The sequence below is a fragment of the Palaemon carinicauda genome, chromosome 12, assembly GCF_036898095.1.
Source record: "Palaemon carinicauda isolate YSFRI2023 chromosome 12, ASM3689809v2, whole genome shotgun sequence".
Taxonomy (NCBI): domain Eukaryota; kingdom Metazoa; phylum Arthropoda; class Malacostraca; order Decapoda; family Palaemonidae; genus Palaemon; species Palaemon carinicauda.
Genome location: NC_090736.1, coordinates 43,112,777 through 43,135,166, shown reverse-complemented (window position 1 = coordinate 43,135,166; position 22,390 = coordinate 43,112,777).

Here is a 22,390-nt window from a genome sequence, read left to right as displayed (position 1 = left end):
ATATATTGCAACTAAATGAATATATAAATGAACGTAACAAAGACGCCCTTAAAATGATGAATTAAAGATTTCCAAAACTTCATCTAAAATACATGGATGTCACAGCATGTCATATATCTTTTCAGAAACTTCTCTAGGAGGTAAACCGTACTATCTTCATTAAATTGGTTTAGTTATACAAAAAAAAAAATAAAATAAAAAACAGTAACACCGCCCTCTTAACCTCTTTCTCTCTATTGAGATAAATGATAAATCAAAATACCCAATATAAACCCTTTCATGAATTAACCCTTGAATATTACACCATCTTCCAACAAAGAATGACGCATCACCACATCCTAACCCACAGCCATCGACGGTGCTACGTTCAGGGCCATGTCCATTCTCTTCCACCTCAGACAACATAACTCCCAGCTCTTATCCACGAGCTGTCAATATCCCCCCACAACAAGAGGTGGAAGTTGAGTTTCCTGACGATGTTTGCAATATCAGATGCGGGAACAACTCGCCATGACTTTTCCTGAATACACTTTGCACAACCTTTTGAGCTACTTGGGCCACATCATCAAACATATATTTAGTCGAGGGCCACTAGACTAGATTTTACATGAAATGATTAATAGTTTGTAGAATGTTTAAAGATAAAAAAAAACACAGTTGCTCACCTGTTTTGTTTTAATGAGATTTTTGACACTGAGATTCATGTACAAGTTTTTTTTATGTTAGGATGGAAATTTGTGGTTGCCAGTCTTAAAACAGAGTGCAGATTTTGATCACTTAGCCTGCTACGAATATTTGACTTGGTCTGCTTGAGCAGACTAAAGGTTTGTTCACATATGTAGGTAGAGGCAAATAAGCTTGCATAAATAGCAGCTTTGTTTCTCAAATAAGGAAACTGATCTTTGGCCAAGCAATTATAAAAGTTGAGCAAGTCCCCTTCATTATACTTGGTACGAAGGCTGTCATTATTCTGAAGGTCAATCATTTCGAGTTGTGCTTCGAATTCTACTTCATCAGGAGATACAGAAAAGGGGTTGCTGAACAACTTCAAATCATCGACTTCTTTCTTTAGGTCCTCAAATCGGCTCTCAAAGACCTCCAAAAGTTTTCCTAATTTTGCTGCATAATATTCATGTCTATTGCATACTTTGTGTTTCTCACACATAAGTTTGTAATTTGGGAAGTGTCCTAACTCTCCTTTAACTATCTGTAACTGAAACAATTTTAGTTTTTGTTCGAAAGCTGTCACATAATTGGCTAGCTGAGAAATAAGTTGGTTATTCCCCTGAAGTTTATGATTCAAGTTATTTAAATGACTTGTGAGATCTACAAGAAATGACAAATCACAAAGCCAGTCAGCATTTGTAAGTTCTGGTACCATCTTATTCTTTTCATTAAGAAATATCTCAATTTCATCCAGAAGACTGATAAATCTTTTCAGCGTATTTCCCCTGCTTAACCACCTTACTTGAGTGAAAAACACTAAATCGCCATATTCTGCTTCAATTGCATCAAGAAATTGCTTGAATTGCCGGTGATGCAAAGCTGAGCGTGACTTGATAAAATTGGCTGTAGAAACTACAACTTTCATTACATGATCAAAGTCCAGTTCTTTTCCACACAAATTTTGTTGATGTATTATGCAATGAAATTGTTTCAGTTCATATTTTTGCTCTCCAAGGTGTTTAATCAATAGCTGCACCAATCCATTCTGCTTGCCTATCATTGCAGGAGCCCCATCAGTTGATATTCCTACTATCTTGTTCAAATCTAACTCAATTACTGAAATTTGTTCTAAAATTCCATTAAGTAAATCACTACCAGTTGTCTGCCCCTTCAATGAACTGAGCCCTACGAGTTCCTCATGAATAGAAAAGTCCTCTGTCACACCACGTACAAGTACAAGTAGCTGAGCCGTAGATGTAACATCAGTAGATTCATCAGTGGCTAGGGAGAAGTACACAAATTGTTTACTTTTCTCCTTCAACTGGTCTACTATATCACCCGACAAATCAACAATACGACGTTGCACTGTCATACGATTCAAACTGATATTCTCAAACTTTTTCAAAACATCTGGAGAAAGTTTTTGAGCAGCAAGTAGAATACACTTTTTAATGAAATCCCCCTCTGAAAATGCCTTGGAATGTTTAGCAATCAGGTTTGCAATTTCATAACTCACTTCTGTTACGTCCTGTGCCTCTTTATTTTTCTGAATAAACATATTTTTCTGCACATGAAAACCTTGCATTAGAGATTTAATTTTCTGCTTTCTTAGTTCACCAACAAATTTTTCATAAGGCTTGTGCTTTGTCAGATAATGCCTTTGCAAATTGTATTCCTTACAAACGGCCACACTATTCTGGCATATCGAGCAAATGATTTTTTTTTCACTGTTTTCCACAAAAAAATATTTATCTGTCCATATTTCTTGAAATTTTCTATGTTCATCTTCAAGCTTTCTTTTTCGACTTGAGTTTTTGTCCACAGAAGTACCAGAAGCCATAGTAGCTAAGCAAAATTAATCTGAAAACACTACAATGATAAATGCCTGGCCTTGTAGCAATATCTCCTATTTTAGACTGCAAAGAAACTATCGGAGCTCAGACAAATTGGCTAACTTGGAAGGTTGCCATATAATCATTTTACAAACTTTTTAAACTGGAATTTAGATGTATTAGGAAACCATAATTATGAATGTAAAATACAATAAAAAAAGAAAAACAAGAAAAACAAAAACAGGTTTTGCATCTGTTTAAAAAGAGAATAGTATTCAAAATTATGATAAATATTAATTTAGATATAACTTCAGGTGGTTACCTTCCCTTCAACACAACGAGGTTACTCCCGTCTAGACAACGTTGTAGACAGCCATACGTGTTCACCTCTTGTCTCGACTGCTTTCGTGTTCGAGGATGGTGATGAAATTATGAATTTAGTGAATGAACTGATTATAGATAACGAGATAATTCAACAATAACAAGAAAACACAAAGAATAATACATACATACATACATACATACATATATATATATATATATATATATATATATATATATATATATATATATATATATATATATATATATATGTATGTATGTCTATGTATGTACATATATATATAAATATATATATATATATATATATATATAATATATATATATATATATATATATATATATATATATATATATATATATATATATATATATGTTTATTAATGCACAGACACATATACATACATACATACATATGTATGTGTGTGTGTGTGTGTGTGTTATATAGTACATTTTTACTATTTGTAATTATATCATAAGACGGTGTAATATGTTTATATTTATTATTTTTTTTTACTGTACGGAGAGTGATATATTGTGTTTTCTATGATAACTTCGAGGGCCGCCATGTGCTTCACTGGGGGCCGCCGGTTGTGCACCATTGACCCTTGAATATTACACCATCTTCCAACAAAGTATGAGGCATCACCCCGTCCTAACCCACAGCCATCGACGGTGCTACGTTCAGGGCCATTTCCATTCTCTTCCACCTCAGACAACATAACTCCCAGCTCTTATCCACGAGCTGTCAATATCCCACCACAACAAGTGGTGGAAGTTGAGTTTCCTGACGATGTTTGCAATATCAGATGCGGGAACAACTTGCCATGACTTTCCCTGAGTACACTTTGACACGAGGAGAGTCATTGTCTTGTTGCGTAATTTGTCAATACCAGTGGACTAGCTTTGCCACCATCTGGCCGTTCTCTGAGTGTATAGAACATCGTGGGAAGGGAAGGGAGGATCTATTCAATCGGAATTCAAAGGATATTTGTACGTGCCAGCTGAAGTAATTCCTGGTTATCCTTTGAAGGATAACCTACTTGTTCTATCATGCACAGGATTGAATTTATGAGGGGTATAAATGTCATCATTTTTTTTTCTTTTATTCTGAACGCGTAGCAAAACTGAGGAACATGTGTAGTTTCGAGGATATATTGCTAATTAAAACATGCATTGCTGGTGAATATCACCATTATCTTTAGATAATAGTTTATATATTTCAAAGGGTTTTTGATTTCCCCTTCTAACATCAGAGTATTTATAATGCAAGTTCCAAAGGAAAGAAAACACCTAAATACTTTATCAACATTTGGAACGAATGAAACTTGAAAAAAAAAAAAGTTATTTGAATAACAAGTAAAACCAAAGAGAAGGTTCATAAATCACAAGAGAACACAGAAGGTTGGCATTATTAGCATTATTATCTTTGGCAAAAGAAATTTGATAGGTAATATGATTCTATTAGATGAGGGTTTTTTTTATGAATAATACAATACGACATTAAAACAATCGGAAATAAATATCTGAATGTCTATACAAGGCTATTCAAAGGTAAACGTTTTCATCAATGAATTTTATCAACGGAGTGAAGGATGGATAGAGAAACTGAACTTTACATGTTTATAAAACCTGTAGAACATATATAAACAGGTTGCATTATTTGGTACTCACCTATACTCTCGCTTATATGTGTGTGAGAGAGAGAGAGAGAGAGAGAGAGAGAGAGAGAGAGAGAGAGAGAGAGAGAGAGAGAGAGACAGAGAGAGAGAGAGAGAGAGCACCTTTAGCTCCTGAAACAGATTCTGTCTTATTTCTCTCCCGCTGGTTTTTTAAAGATTTTATAGTTTATATTTGAAGGATATAATTTAATTTTTCATACTGTTCTTGGAATATTTTATTTTTATTGTTTATTCTTCTCTTGTAGTTTATTCATTTCCTTGTTTCCTTTCCTCAATGTTTTATTTTTCCCTGTTGGAGCCCTTGGGCTTATAGCATCTTGGTTTTCTAACTAGGGTTATAGCCTAGCTTGTAATAATAATAATAATAATATTGATAATAATAATAATAATAATAATAATAGCACACTTCTTAAAGATTTCAGTTCATCGAAATGTAAAAAAAAGTGTGATGCAGTGGAATATATATATATATATATATATATATATATATATATATATATATATATATATATATATATATATAATATATATATATGTGACATCATAGCTAGGTCCAAAAGAGCTAGGCCCAAAAGAGCTAGTACAATTGAGCTAGTGCGACAAAATAGCTAGTTCAATAATAGCTAGTACCAAAATCGCTATTGTGACAAAATAGCTAGTAGTACATTTGAGTTGCTCCAAAAACAGCTGTTAACCAAAATAGCTTGTTTCGAGAAAATGTAATGTTTCTAAAACTGTGTGTGTCTGTGTGTGTGTGTGTGTGTGTTTACGTTGATTACTGAGGTAGAAAGTAAAAAAAAAATTACTTCTGTCTCATCATAATTATTATTTTTAACTGAAAATGTTAAAAAACCAATAAAACTTTAACCTTTGATATGTTATGTTATAGCTTATTCTTCGTAAAAAATCTTTAGTAGATATATCATTATTTGTGTGCTTTCTAATCAGGTTTTTCAGTCTATCGTTAATTTCCTTAGTCTTCTTTTTGACAGGAAATTGCTACCCACTGATATACGCAATCGGTTGCTCCTCTGAAGTGCTTCTTCTTTTTTAATTCATTGAAAAAGCGCCATACGGTTGGAGGAGCAGTGTCATACATTCCCTGAATAGCACGATGCCATCCCTCTAACTTGTTATTTGTCCTTGTTTTGTCGTTTTGTGTTCTTTCCCGGATGTTCCACAATTCGATGGAAAATAAGGGTATTCTTCTTCCTCTTCTCTGTCGTCTACCAATGTATGTCTTCGAAATTGTCATATAATATTTGCATTTCTTCATCCAACTGTAGACGTTGGAGGTCTTCATTTAGCTCTTCGAATGCATCTGTCACTTCATCTGGATTTAGAAACGCCAAAGCAGCCAGCGTCTTGCTATAAAGACGCTAGTTGGGATCAGATATATAGCTATTTGATAATCCCGTGATTTGCATTTTTTCCATATTGACTGTGATAGATGAAAGAAACATCCAATTATGTTTGCATCAGGGTACACTGTCATGAAAGCATTAATAGCAGACTTTTCTAAATCTAAGGTTACGTTTTCAGGGACACAGTCTGGGCGTTTGTCTGTCAAAATCTGAAATACTCGTTCATACGTTGAATAACATAAACACGGGGGAAAAGAAAGTTTTCTCTAACAACATGGACCGTATATAATTGATAAAATATTCTAGGAATGACTTTGAAAGTACCATCACACATCCATATTTCTGAATTAGCAAGTTGATCAAGCATATGCTGGCTTGTAAATATGATTATTTGTTTTGAATCGCTTGTTTCATCACACAGTAAGAAGGGTTCTGTATTTCGTGTATAGTAAAAGTTTTAAATTCTTCTGGAATTATCAATTCGTTAATTGATAAAGGTTCAGGAAAATGGCCTTCAACCTTACGTCTAGATTGAATACGTTTTTGGAGCGCTCTGTTTTTAGGGACATTAGCCATTGCCTCGTCATCCAGCTTTTGTACTACAGCACCAATAACTCTTCATGGTGGTGCACTACAATTTGAACCTTGCTCATTCATTTTCACTAAAGCAATTCCAACACTTTGACTCGCGGGATCTGGGGCATGATTATGTTCTTGTCCAATTTTTACTTCTCACTTTTCTTGGTAGTTCGGAGCAGTTTTCAATGTTCCTCTACAATCCTTCATTACACACCTCCAGTTCCGGCTGGTTTTGTTCGTTGTATTTTTTTCGGTATAAATATCCATCGTAGCTAAGTATATCTTCCTTTCTGGGGCTTTAAAACTTCCATGATGAAGGGTGGAATACTACTAATTCGACACACACACACACACACACACACACACAGCGTTTTAGCAACATTACATTTTCTCGAAACAAGCTATTTTGGTTAACAGCTCTTTTTGAACCAGCTCAAATGTACTACTAGCTATTTTGTCGCAATAGCGATTTTGGCACTTGCTATTATGGAACTAGCTATTTTGTCGCACTAGCTCAATTGTACTAGCTCTTTTGGGCCTAGCTGTTTTGGATCTAGCTCTTTTGGATAGCTCCCATATATATATATATATATATATATATATATATATATATATATATATATATATATATATATATATATATATATATATATATATATATATATATATATATATATATATATATATATATATACATATATATATATATATGTATATATATATATATATATATATATATATATATATATACTGAGCTTATAATCTATTAATATATTCTCTAAACATTTAGGTTCATGAAAAATATAAAACGAGCCTATGTATATATATATATATATATATATATATATATATATATATATATATATATGCATACATATATATATATATATATATCATATGATATATCATACATTAATTACAAATACTGTATATATGTATGTGTATGCATGTGTATAGGTGAGTGTATGAGTGATTATGTGTATATGTAAGTATACTGTATGACATTGTATGTGCATACATTTGTATTGATCTGGGGAATAGGAGCAATGGAATCCAAGGACTAACTTCGGAAGATAAAAAAAAAAAATATATATGTGGTTTACATAACACAACCTTCTTAGTATTTCCCTTAGAAAAGAGTCCTATATACAATAATGATGTACTTGTACTACCAAATACAATTAGTTATAATTGAAAAGTTTTCCATTTACATTTCTTATGATTTACATTTTACTTAGTAAACCTCCTGGCTAGTAGTGGTGACGTGCTTGCCTAGCATTTGCAGGACGGCAGATCAATCCCAGCCCGGAACCGTGAGTTTAGGCAGTGGTTGGGAACCAGGGGTGGGGGGGGGGGGTGGTATATTGCAAAGAGGAAAACGCTCGTTCCGTTTTGAACGGAAATATGACGTGAGCGATTGAGGGCTTTTATACTAAATAAACGACACAGGAAACAGGATAGAATGCCTTGGTAAAACAACAAATAAACTCATAACGAATGCAGTCGCTTACTGTAAATGTTAAATTATGTGCAAAATTTATATATATATATATATATATATATATATATATATATATATATATATATATATGTGTGTGTGTGTGTGTGTGTGTGTGTATATATACACACACACACACACATATATATATATATATATATATATATATATATATATGTGTGTGTGTGTGTGTGTGTGTATGTGTGTGTGTATGTGTGTGTGTCTGTGTTTGTGTGTGTATGTGTGTGCGTGCACGCATGCACGCAAAAGGATAATGATAAGAATAACACTAAGAGACAGGAAAAGAGCAACATGGATACGAGAGCAAACTAAAGTAGACGATATTCTAACAAGTAAGAAAAAGAAATGGAAAGTTAATACACCGACATTAAGGACAACAGAATAGTCCCTAGCGATTGCAAACCAAGCAGAGCCAGGAAGACAAGAAGGTGGATTAACGAGAAAGAAAATTTGAGGGTATATATATATATATACATACATATATATATATATATATATATGCGAGTGTGTATTGCCTCTTAATATATTACCTTAAAGTCAAGTGGTATGACGTAACCAATAATACACATGGTACTGTTTTAGAGGACCATCTGTGACGCCTCCGTTTTCTTTTTATAGAGTGGGAAACTAAAGAAAAAATGCCCAGCTACTATGAACGTAGCGTTTATAGAGCTGGCTATGAGAGAGAGAGAGAGAGAGAGAGAGAGAGAGAGAGAGAGAGAGAGAGAGAGAGAGAGAGAGAGAGATTTTTAACAATGATGTCATCACTGTGATGCACGGTGTTTAGTCAACAGCTATATTCACCTGTGCCAGCGATGAGTGGTGGGTTAATCTGCTATATTCTCTTGGCTTTGTCTGCGTGTGTGGGAAATGCCCAAGCTGAATTGAGTGCGGGCCAGTCCCGGCGGGAACAACCCGGTGCCAAGGTCACCTTAAAATCCGGTCTATCGATGAACTGGTCGTAGTGGGGTGCAGCATCACAGGGTGACATATTTAACTTGAACATTGTTGTTCTACATTCCAACCAAATCTGGAGATTTCCTTTAAAACCCTCTCTGAACCTATAAGAGCATTAAGTCAAGACAAAAGATTTTCAGTTACACCCCCTTGGCACCTTCATTGGAATATCAAGTTTCTGATTTGTGCAGGATTTCATACTTTTAATTTCTTTGTTGGGAACCAACGAGTGAATGAAACGGTTCATGTTAAGTATTATTACATTAATTGTATCTATCCATATTGCATAGTGTATCACAAAAGGATGCGAACGTGATACGTTTCCTCTATAACAAAGAGCATATATATATATATATATATATATATGTATATATATATATATATGTATATATATACATACACACACACACACACTATATATATATATATATATATATGTGTGTAATTTTTTCCGGTCACGCTCATCGGCATTGCCAAACATTCAAGTACTCGGTCTCTCCTCGTCCCTCGGGTAGGGGGAGAGGGAGTAGTCATAGCTTGGTGAGAGGGTTGCAGTTAGGAAAGAAGAAGGGGGTGGGAAACATTGAGTGTTCGTGGGGTGATCGTGTGTGTGTGTGTGTGTGTGTGTGTGTGTGTGAATGTGCATGTCTATGTAAATACTTAGCAGTCATTTGTTGCGGGTCGCGTACACTAGTATGAAATAATTTCCTTACATTAGTTTAAAAGAATGTTAATGCTTTTAATAGCCTACAGAGAAATGGGGGAACTGTTAAAATGTGTATTGTCAGTAGAGAGAGAGAGAGAGAGAGAGAGAGAGAGAGAGAGAGAGTATCAGTTGCGTTAAGAAAGAAAAGTTATAAATAATATTCTTGTGATAATTTCACCGAAAAAGATTTTTCATTTAACAAATATATCGTAAAAAACTAATGACTTAATTTCTGATTTTCTATGATTCACTTTTTTACGTCACATTTCTTTAAATGACATCAATTGAGTCGTCCTTAAGCACCTTTACCCCAGCTGGCAAAGTTCAATCTCAACATGACGTCATCCTTTAACCGGCAAGTAAGATGCGCCTTTCGTAGTGATTACATGTGGGCGTTTATCAATAAACATGGCGCCATTTCTCACATCCCAAAAAAAACTTTTTTATATCTATGTGTATATATAGTATCTCTCTCTCTCTCTCCTCTCTCTCTCTCTCTCTCTCTCTTTATATATATTATATATATATATATATACTTATAAATTTCCAGTGGATATATATTCCAAAAGGTAAAATTCGATATAAAATGCAATTGTAGTTCATATTCACATTTATTAAAATCACGAGGGTTAGTGATATATATAATATATATATACATATATATATATATATATATATAAATATATGTATATATATAACATATCTATATATATATATATATATATACATATATATATATATATATGTATATATATATATATATATATGTATATATATATATGTGTGTGTGTATATATATATATATATATATGTATATATATATATATTATATATAGATAGATAGATAGATATATGTGTGTGGGTGTATAGATATATATATATATATATATATGTATATGTATATATATATATGTATATATATATATATATGTATATATATATATATATATATATCACCATCATCTTCAGCTGTCACTACTCCACTGCATAACAAAAGCCCTAGACATGTCCTTCCACTGGCGTCTGTTTGTGGTTTCTCTATGCCACTTTATACCCACAAATTTTCTTGGTTCGTCAATATATCGTCTTCTTTTCTTTCCCCTGCTTCGTTTGCAATCTCTAGGGACCCATTCTGTTGTTCTTAATGTCCATCTATTACCTGTCATTCTCATCATACGCCCTGCCCATGACCATGTATGTCTGTGTGTATAAGTCCAATAGTTTATAACAATTCGGTTAAGTTGTTGAGTCATTATGCCAGATTTATCCTGAAGAAATACGGCTCATATCTACATAAACTACATTAATATTTAACAAGAGATTCGTCACATCATAAACGGTTTTAGTAAGCCATTACTGATAAGCTTTGCTGAATCAATAAATTTTGGGAGATGCCTTTTTTTTCTGAAATAAAGAAACATCATATGGATATAAAATTGTAGCTCTAAAACAAGTGTTTGACGGATATGGGATGAGGTTATCTCAACGCCTTGAATGGGATAGAATTGAGATTTTTTTACGAATGCTAGGTGATTTTCACAACTTTCAATCTACTTTTAAAACTCAAGACCTATTCAACCCAGACATTTCAAATATGATGATCGATAGATTTGGTCTATGCTGATCTGAATAAGGGACCTTACTTTTCTTCTATCAGTCAAAACGAGAGAGAGAGAGAGAGAGAGGGGAGAGAGAGAGAGGGAGAGAGAGGAGGGAGAGAGAGAGAGAGAGAGAGAGAGAGAGGTGCTTCTCTTAGTGGGAACTATATGTCTTAACAACGCCGTTATCTACTGTCCCATGTGTAACCTTTCACTCGTTGTCTATTTCAAATCTGTCACTTTTCCAACAAATAAATCTTTGTCACTAAAACCCAGATTTCCCTTTTTACCATCCGGAAAAAAAACAAGATAATTATTCTGAGCCAAGCATATAATATGGAGCCAGTATCATCAAGATATAATCACAGCAAACAAAATATAAAACCTTTCGTGAGGGACGTTTCCATTTGCTACGGGGAAAAGGTTAAATCAAGGATGGAAATTCGCGTAAGAACCTCCAGCCTTTAAGTAAAATCTTCATGAATAAATAAAACATTTGTAATATTGTCAATCACTCGTAGCAAAGAGCAGTGATTTCCCATCATTCGAACTCTGAGAAGAGCATTCGTTCCTATCAAAACTTGTTCTGCCAAGACGTCGTAACTCGGCATACGTCATGGTAACGTGTCTGTTCGTAAACTTAATTGATATACGAATGAATTAAGGTGATGCAACACAGAGCTCCGAAAGCCGTATGGCATCCCTTTAAAATCATTCTCCGAGCTGAATCATCGTTTGGGAAATGCATTAAACAAATCGGAACATTTATTAGCATTTTCGCTTCCCATAGAACTGAATTTAGTGGAAGTATTTATATATCCGACTATTACGTTTGAAAATTGGACTTTCATTTAGAAATCTACCATTTTGTGCTTCCATATTTAGGCGAAATAGGCAATCCTTGGTTTTTAGGAGGTTAACGTATTCTCTCTCTCTCTCTCTCTCTCTCTCTCTCTCTCTCTCGTCTGATGGCTGAAGAAACTAAAATAATAAAACTAGCATAATAATAGCAGTGTATAAGTATGAGGAAATACTTTTGAGTCATCAGGCAGATTATTATTATTATTATCATTATTATTATTATTATTACTATTATTATTATTATTATTATTATTATTATTCTTCCCAGCTTTATCCCTATTCGGGGTCGCCGTTTCTAATGAGTCTCTTCCATCTCCCTCTGTCCTGTGTCATTTCCTCCCATACTCCCTTCTCCCTCATATCATCTCTAATGCAATCTCTCCACCTGGTCTTAGGTCTTCCTCTCCTTCGTGTTCCATCCACCTCCACGTCCATCACTTCTCTTGCCATGTGTTGCCCTTCTCTTCTCATCAGGTGGCCATACCATCTTAACCTTGCCTCTTGCACTTTCTTTGATGCCTCAGTGACTTTTACTGTACCCCTAATATGTTCATTTCTAACCCTGTCCTTTTTGGTTACTCCCACTCATCCACCTAAGCATCCTCATCTCGGTTACGTTCAACTTTCTACCCTCTGTTTTCTTTAGGGGTGCTGCTTCCAATCCATATGTCATTGCTGGTCTGACCACTGCCTTGTGCACTCTGCCCTTCAATCTTATAGGGACTTTCCTATCACATATGATACCAGACACCTTCCTCCAGTTGTTCCAACCACACTGAATCCGGTTGTTAATTTCCTCTTCCATGTTCCCCCCATTGTCGATCACTGAACCAAGGTACTTGAATTTATGAACCCTTTTGATGTTTCCTCCGCCTAATTTGATCGTTGTTTGCTGGTCGCCATCCATCTCGGTTGTCATATTCTCTGTCTTCTTCCTGCTTATTCTTAAACCTCTACTCTCCAAGGCATATCTCCATCTTTCTAGTTTCCCATCCAGTTCTTCCCTGTTCTCGGCTACCAAGACTATATCATCTGCATAGAGCAGACACCATGGTGGCTCCTCCCTGACATCCTCTGTTAACACATCCAAGACGATGTTAAACAGGAGTGGGTCTTAGAGCAGATCCCTGATGTAGCCCGACTCCAACTTGGAAATTTTCTGTTCTTCCAACTGTAGATCTGACGCTGGTCTTTACATTTCTATACATCTCCCTGATCATTCTGACATACTCTCCATCACTCCTCTCCCCCTGAGACATCTCCATATTTCCTGTCGTGGTACTCTGTCATATGCCTTCTCTAGGTCTATAAAGGCCATATGCAAGACCTTTTGCTTCTCTCTGTACTTTTCCATAATTTGTCTCAGAGCAAAAATACCATCCACAATACTAAGCCCCTTCATGAATCCTAGTTGCTGTCTACCGATGGAAACTTGCTGCCGTAATCTTTCATCCATAATTCTTTCAAATACCTTCAGTGTATGTGACATGAGTTTTATTCCTCGATAATTTTCACAACACTGTATGTCCCCTTTCTCTTTGAATATTGGGATTAATATACTTTCCTTCCATTTTTCGGGTATTGTCTCACTTTCCATAATCTTTTTCATTAACTGCCACAATATGTCAATTCCTTATTATTATTATTATTATTATTATTATTACTTGCTAAGCTACAACCCTAGTTGGAAAAGCAGGATGCTATAAGCCCAGGGGCCTCCAACAGGGAAAATAGCTCAGTGAGGAAAGGAAAAAGGGAAAAATAAAGTATTTTAAGAGTAACATCATTAAAATAAATATCTCCTATATAAACTATATAAACTTTAACAAAACAAGGGGAAGAGATATTAAATAGAATGGTATGCCCGATTGTACCCTCAAACAAGAGAACTCTAATCCAAGACAGTGGAAGACAATGGTACAGAGGCCGTGGCACTACCCAAAAACTAGAGAACAATGGTTTGATTTTGGAGTGTCCTTCTCCTAGAAGAGCTGTTTTACCATAGCTAAAGAGTCTCTTCTACCATTAGCAAGAGGAAAGTGGCCAGTGGCCACTGAACAATTACAGTACAGTAACCCCTTGGGTGAAGAAGAATTGTTTGGTAATCCCAGTGTTGTCAGGTGTATGAGGACAGTGGAGAATATGTAAACTAACATTTCCTGATGATGCCATGTCACACCACTGATTCTTGTAAGGTATTCTGAGACTGTTGGAAGCTCTGTTCAATAATTGGTTGGCATTATTTTCCTAGGTTAACTGCAAGTGTCACCGGAATATCTTATAAATAAAGATATACCTGAGCATACGTGACTTATCTCTTCTCGTTTATTCACGAGTGACACCAAAATATCTTATGAATAATCATAAAATATTTCAAATATGATTGGCTTTCTTTTGCTTGTTTACTTGCAGGTGCCACTAAAAGAGCTTACGAATATTGACCAAATATGTCAGGCAGATCGATCCACACTCGGGAACCTGTGTTTAAGCTATTTAATGGGGAGACCACTGTTGTGGTTGGGCACCACAGTTGGGGGTTGGGCTTGCCCGGCTGACGTTCTGGTGAGTACATGTTCAGATGAAACTGGAACTGAAACCCTGCAACTTTAACCTCAGTGATGAGAGGGACAGGATATTGTGTTTGTACAAACTATGGCTCATTGACTGAGAATAGATAATGTCATGATTATCCCAACATTTGTTTCAATGATTGACAAGTCATTCATATTGAGATTTGTCATTTAAATGAAGTTGTTTTAGTGAAACCGTTTTAAGTGTTTTGCTAATTTTTAATAAAATAATGTTCAGGTACAAAAATATAAATATCTAACAGAAGACAACAAATAATTACTGACATAAACTTGATTTACACAGATACAGGTTAGATAATATATTGCATCTCCTCCAAAGACTTCGAATTTTATATGCAACGCTGTAGTTGATTGCTGGGTTAGTGGGGCTGACTTGAATAGAATCCGCTATAGAGATTTCCAACAATATCCTACTCCATATTCATAGCACTGCTGCTCTCCTGATCTCTTGAGGTTTGGTCAGAACTTGGGTTGGTTACCATTTATGAATTGGGGACAGTATGATTGTTACGGCTCTGTTTAGTCTCTGTGAGTTTGTAGAAAAAGTTACATCAAATAAATAACACATACCACTGAAACATAAGTTCGAGTAATGGTCACACTGGGACCCAAAAGTTCTATAAAGTACAGCTTTTAACCTTGTAATGTGTGTAAACGTCGACTGGTAATTTACACAAAGAGAATCCTTCGTAATTAACCTTGAGTGTGAAGTGTTTCGTCTGAGGTTTGCTCCTTTCCAGTTGGCAATGTTCAAACTTCCTGTGGCAGTCATCAGGACTACAGATCTTGGCGTTGACTTTCAAAGGATTCCCAAATGTATATTCTTCGCGACTTTCCATTGTGATTTGCAGTTCACAAACCTCTGCAAATTCATGTTGGAACTCTACTGTTACATTAATAGTCTCTCCTTTACTTGGAACTACGTCCCGAACAAATGACGTTTTCAACTGATTCAATTTCAACAGAGTCAATATCAGGATCTTCGCAGCTCATTGTTGATACCGGAGTCTTGATATGATTCTCGCCTTGCAAGTCAATGAAGAGTCTGCTGTTAATGTTCTTGCAGTTGACCACACTCAGGAACAGCAACAACAAGTATTTAGCCTCCATGTTTGTCTTTGTAAAGATGAAAAGCAAAGTGTAAACTGACGGTATGGACAGAAGTTGCGATGGGCGAATAACCACTGATCCTCTCGAGCTCTAGAACTTTGAGCAAGTGTGTTCCCAGATTCATTGCATATGCCTTATATACTCATGTCACCAACGATAGCACGAACGTTTTTGTCGGTGAACACGGTACGTTTTAAGCTGATACACTCGGATACTTCGAGTGAAGAGAAGACGGACGTTCCCTAAACGTTCAGTGTATGGCCACGATAATCACAGTCGGTTTCCCTTCTCTTTTATTGCGTCATCTCAGAATATCGAGAAACGTGTTTGACTGAAATTCTCCCATACGCACCGGATTCATTACGTATTGTATGAAATGTTTCTCAATTCATGTTTCTATTTTTATAATGTGTATATCTATTTATATATATATATATATATATATGTATATATATATATATATATATATACACACTTACATATACAGTATACATCATATATATGAGTGTGTATGCAAATATATATTTATGTATGTGCATATATATACATACATACATATATATATATATATATATATACAGTATACATACATAAATACTTACATATATATACATATACATTATATATATATATATATATACATATATATATATATATATATATGTGTGTGTGTGTCTGTGTGTGTGTGTGTATCCCTTTCTGGTTGGGATACTTCAACGTAGTGAAATGTTTTGTGTATCGCCATGATCATCAGAGCTGTATTAGTCAAGGCCATTCACACAAAATTGGTTTGCTGTCAGCGATCAGACTAAAGTCTTCAACTATCACCAATCTGCAGTGGCCAGCGAAGTGACAAAAATGGCCAAACCAGAGACATGTCTAAGGACATGTCGGATATATTTGTCTTGCAGTTGCTGTTGATATATGTAAGTATATATATATGTATATATATATATATATATATATATACATACAACTTTCTTGAACGAAAGTGACTGAAGGAACTATGTACGAGGTGAGTGTATACTTTAAACTGGCTAATCTATAGACATATATCTAGGATATATCATGATTAATAGAAGAACGTATCTATAAGGCTTTACAGAGTAAAAAATTAGAATACGAGTATAACATAATCTCAGCAAAGTTCTTCCCTTCCTTCAAAATCCTTACTAGTATTTATTTCCAGTGCTTTTTGGCTTTGTTGTCATTATAACAATACCAATGTTTACCATCACTTTCAATTTTCTACTTGTACAAAGACATTCTTTTAACCTAATTTTATTTCTTATCTATTGTACTAGCAACTACTTATGCATTCTTTAATATTTTTCAATGATAAAATTATATGTAACAAGTAACCAACGTTGTTATGTACATGCACATGTTTACAAAGGGAAATATAAGATTTAACACTAAGTAACAACTTTAGAACAACGCTTGAAGAATGGAAAAAAAAAATATTACCGGATTTTCTACATATTGCAATAGAAACTCTCTCTCTCTTTTTCTCTCTCTCTCTCTCTCTCTCTCTCTCTCTCTCTCTCTCTCTCTCTCTCGAGAGAGAGAGAGAGAGAGAGAGAGAGAGAGAGAGAGAGTACGTACGGGCAAAATAGTTGCGCCACGATTATTATGCAGAGATGAACAACGATGCTATGGAGAGAAAAGTTTCATCTACAGAAAGTCATCTCAACTGGTGAGACCATTGTCCACCTCATTTACGTAAGATTGCAAAATATAATAGTATAATGAAAAGAGGATAAAACTGAAAGTGGGAATGTGACGCAATACCTCTGAAATAACAACAAAAGAAATAAGATGCCTAGAGATGATGATGTTTCTTATGCCGCTGATTCTTAAAAGCTAATATCATTTCTTTTCACTTAAAGGTTTAAAGGACGCTCATGAATGACAGGGGCATGGGACAGTGGCATTGCCCTATCGAGCAGGACAATGCCCTAGAGACTGACCGTATATACATATGATCAGCACCCAAGCCCCTCACCATCCAAGCTAAGACTGAGGAGGGCCAGGCAATGGTTGCTGATGACTCAGCAGGTAGACCTAGAGGCTCCTCCAAACCCGCCATCCTTAGCTTCAAAGGATCGTGAGGTTGCAGCAACCAAAGGGACTAATGAGTTTGAGCGGGACGCGAACCCCAGTCGGGCGTTCACCAGTCAGGGACGTTATTTAGCTTTTCTATAGGAGACATAATACATATTCATGCCTGACCCACATTCACAATAAATTAATCCTTTCCTTTCCATGTAATTCACACTTTGTTTTCGTAATTACAATTTCTAATTTATTTCAGTAAAACACCTTTTACACAAAACAGCAAATATTCAATGTCTTGCAACACGGGACCGAACTCTTCTAACATTCAGAAGAAATTTACTAAAGGTTGTTATGATTTTGGCTATCGCATCCATTTTAGTCTACTATATCATTATTAATACTTGTGTGCGTGATCCGTCAAAAAGAACAGCTAAATATTTAGATAGATATGTACATAAATGCACACCGCACACAGATTCAACCCTTCCCACCCCCTCCCGCCTTCCTAGCTACGGCCCCTCCCACCAGGGTATAGCTACTCTCTCTCTCCCACTACCCGAGGAAAGAGGAGAGACCAGTATTTATACGCCTTGTCACTAGGCGTGACCAGAAAAAACTATATATATATATATATATATATATATATATATATATATATATATATATATATATACATATATATATATATATATTTCATAGGGAATGTTACTATTCCCTATATATATATATATATATATATATATATATATATATATATATATATATATATATATATATATATATATATATATATATATATATATTTATTTCATAGGGAATGTTACTATTTTTATTGAGAGAGAGAGAGAGAGAGAGAGAGAGAGAGAGAGAGAGAGAGAGAGAGAGAGAGAGAGAGAGAGAGAGAGAGAGAGATACGGGATTTCCTTGCGACGAAAATGCTAATCTTACATGACATCATGTGACATCAATAAGACGTCTGTTCTGCTTTGTTTCCGGACCACTAAAGTCGGGACGTCACATCGCCTCAACTTCCTTTCCAAACAAACATTGCAGGTTTTCTGAAGATTTCCTGCCTGCAACCATTGTGGTAATCATAGTGATTATAGATTACTTGGAAACTGATATTTTAGATTATATTATCCTCGATAAGCGATTGTATTAATTACGACATTCTTTTTTCATAATAATAATAATAATAATAATAATAATAATAATAATAATAATAATGATAATAATAATAATAATAACGGTAACTAACAACCTTCATTTGCCTACGCGTCACTTTCACGCAAACCGGCATAATGTTTACCAATTAACATATATTGGGACGGAAAGAATAGTACCAGCAACCAGAAACACGTCTCTCTCTCTCTCTCTCTCTCTCTCTCTCTCTCTCTCTCTCTCTCTCTCTCTCTCTCCTCGTGCAGCAGTATGTTAGGTCTTATTAATGATAAATATACGGGCTGTGACATCGTATAAGCTCAATAATTCTGGAAGTGTTAAAGAAAAAAAAAAGTCCACAGGATGAAATAAATCTCTAGCAATTCTATAAAATGGAGTTTTTTAGCTAAATAAATATATAAATTAATGTAACAAAGACGTCATTAAAATGATAAATCAAAAATCAAAACTTCATTTAGAAAAACGTGGATGTCACAGTATGTCATGTATCTTTTCAGAACCGTACTATCTTTACTAAATTTGTTTAGTTATAGAAAAGAAAAAGAAAATACCAGCAACTAAAAACACCGCCCTTCTAACCTCTTTCTCTCCCTAGAGATGAAAGATAAATCGATATACCGAAATTAACACTTTCCCAAATTAACCCTCAGATATTACACCATCTTCCATCAAAGAATGACGCATCGCCCTCCCCACCCGTCCTAACCCACAGCCATCCTCGGTGCTACGTTCAGGGCCATTTCCATTCTCTTCCACCTCAGACAACATAACTCCAAGCTCTTATCCACGAGCTGTCAAGATCCCCCCACAACAAGTGGTGGAAGTTGAGTTTCCTGGCGAGGTTTGCAATATCAGATGCGGGAACAACTTGCCATGACTTTCCCTGAATACACTTTGACACAAGGAGAGTCATTGTCTCGTTGCGTAATTTGTAAATGCCAGTGGACTAGCTTTGCCACCATCTGGCCTTTCTCTGAGTTTATAGAACGTCGTGGGAAGGGAAGGAAGGATCTATTCTATCGGAATTCAAAGGATATTTGTACCTGCCAGCTGAAATAAGTCCTTGTTATCCTTTGAAGGATTACCTACTTATTCTATCATGCACAATATTGAATTCATCAAGGGTATGAAGGTCATCGAAATTTATTTTCATTTATATTGAACACGTACCTTGGCTGAGGAACATGTGTAGTTTCAAGGATACTATGCACATTAAAACATGCAATGCTGTTGAATGTGACCATTATCTTTGGATAATAGTTCTTATATTTTAGAGGGTTTGAGATTTTCCCCTTTAACATCAAAGTATTTATGATGGAAGTTCCAAAAGAAAAAAAAACACACACACACACACAAACACACACACACATATATATATATATATATATATATATATATATATATATATATATATATACTAAAACAAATTGGAACGAATAAAACTTCAAAAAAAAGGGGGGGAGGGATTTGAATCGCGAAAAATATAACCAAAGAGAAGGTTCATAAGTCCTAAGAGAACACAGAAGGTTGGCATTATTAGCAGTATTATCTATGGAAAAAGAAATTTGATAGGTAATATGATTCTATTACATAAGTGTTTTTTTTTTTTATGAAAATTACACCAAGGCATTAAAACAATCGGAAATAAGTATCTGAATGTCTATTCAAGGCTAAAGTAGATTGGATATTCAGAGGTGAACGTTTATATCAATGAATTATATCAACGTAGTGGAGGTTGGATAGAGATACTGAACTTCACGAGTTTATAAAACCTGCGGAAAATATATGAACAGGTTGCATTATTTGTACTCACGTACTCACTCAAATATGAGAGAGAGAGAGAGAGAGAGAGAGAGAGAGAGAGAGAGAGAGAGAGAGAGAGAGAGAGATAGATAGAGAATAGATAGAGAGAGAGAGAGAATACATTTAGCTCCTAATAACAGATTCTATCTTACTTCTCTCCCCTCTTGTTTTTTGAAAATTTTATGGTTTATATGTGAAGGATGAAATTTAATGCTGTTACTGATCTTGAAATAAATTATTTCCAAACAATTCTTCTCTTGTAGTTTATTCATTTCCTTGTTTTCTTTCCTCAATGTTTTATTTTTTCCCTGTTGGAGCCCTTGGGCTTATAGCATCATATATATATATATATATATATATATATATATATATATATATATATATATATATATATATATATATATACTGTATATATATATATATATATATATATATATATATACTGTATATAGATATATATATATATATATATATATATATATATATATATATATAAAAAAATATATATATATATATATATATATAAATATATATATATATATATATATATATATATATATATATATATATATATATATATATATATGTACTATACACACACACACATATATATATATATATATATATATATATATATATATATATATATATATATATACAGTATATATATATATATATATATATATATATATATATATATATATATATATATATATATATATACATATACCAAAGGCACTTCCCCCAATTTTGGGGGGTACCCGACATCAACATAGAAACAAAACAAAAAGGGGACCTCTACTCTCTACGTTCCTTCAGCCTAACCAGGGACTCAACCGAGTTCAGCTGGTACTGCTAGGGCGCCACAGCCCAACCTCCCACATTATCCACCACAGATGAAGCTTCATAATGCTGAATCCCATACTGCTGCTAACTCCGCGGTCATCTAAGGCACCGGAGGAAGCAGCAGGGCCTACCGGAACTGCGTCACAATCGCTCGCCATTCATTCCTATTTCTAACACGCTCTCTTGCCTCTCTCACATCTATCCTCCTATCACCCAGAGCTTTCTTCACACCATCCATCCACCCAAACCTTGGCTTTCCTCTTGTACTTCTCCCATCAACTCTTGCATTCATCACCTTCTTTAGCAGACAACCATTTTCCATTCTCTCAACATGGCCAAACCACCTCAACACATTAATATCCCCTCTAGCCGCTAACTAATTTCTTACACCCGTTCTCTCCCTCACCACTTCGTTCCTAACCCTATCTACTCGAGATACACCAGCCATACTCCTTAGACACTTCATCTCAAACACATTCAATTTCTATCTCTCCATCACTTTCATTCCCCACAACTCCGATCCATACATCACAGTTGGTACGATCACTTTCTCATATAGAACTCTCTTTACATTCATGCCCAACCCTCTATTTTTTACTACTCGCTTAACTGTCCCCAACACTTTGCAACCTTCATTCACTCTCTGACGTACATCTGCTTCCACTCCACCATTTGCTGCAACAACAGACCCCAAGTA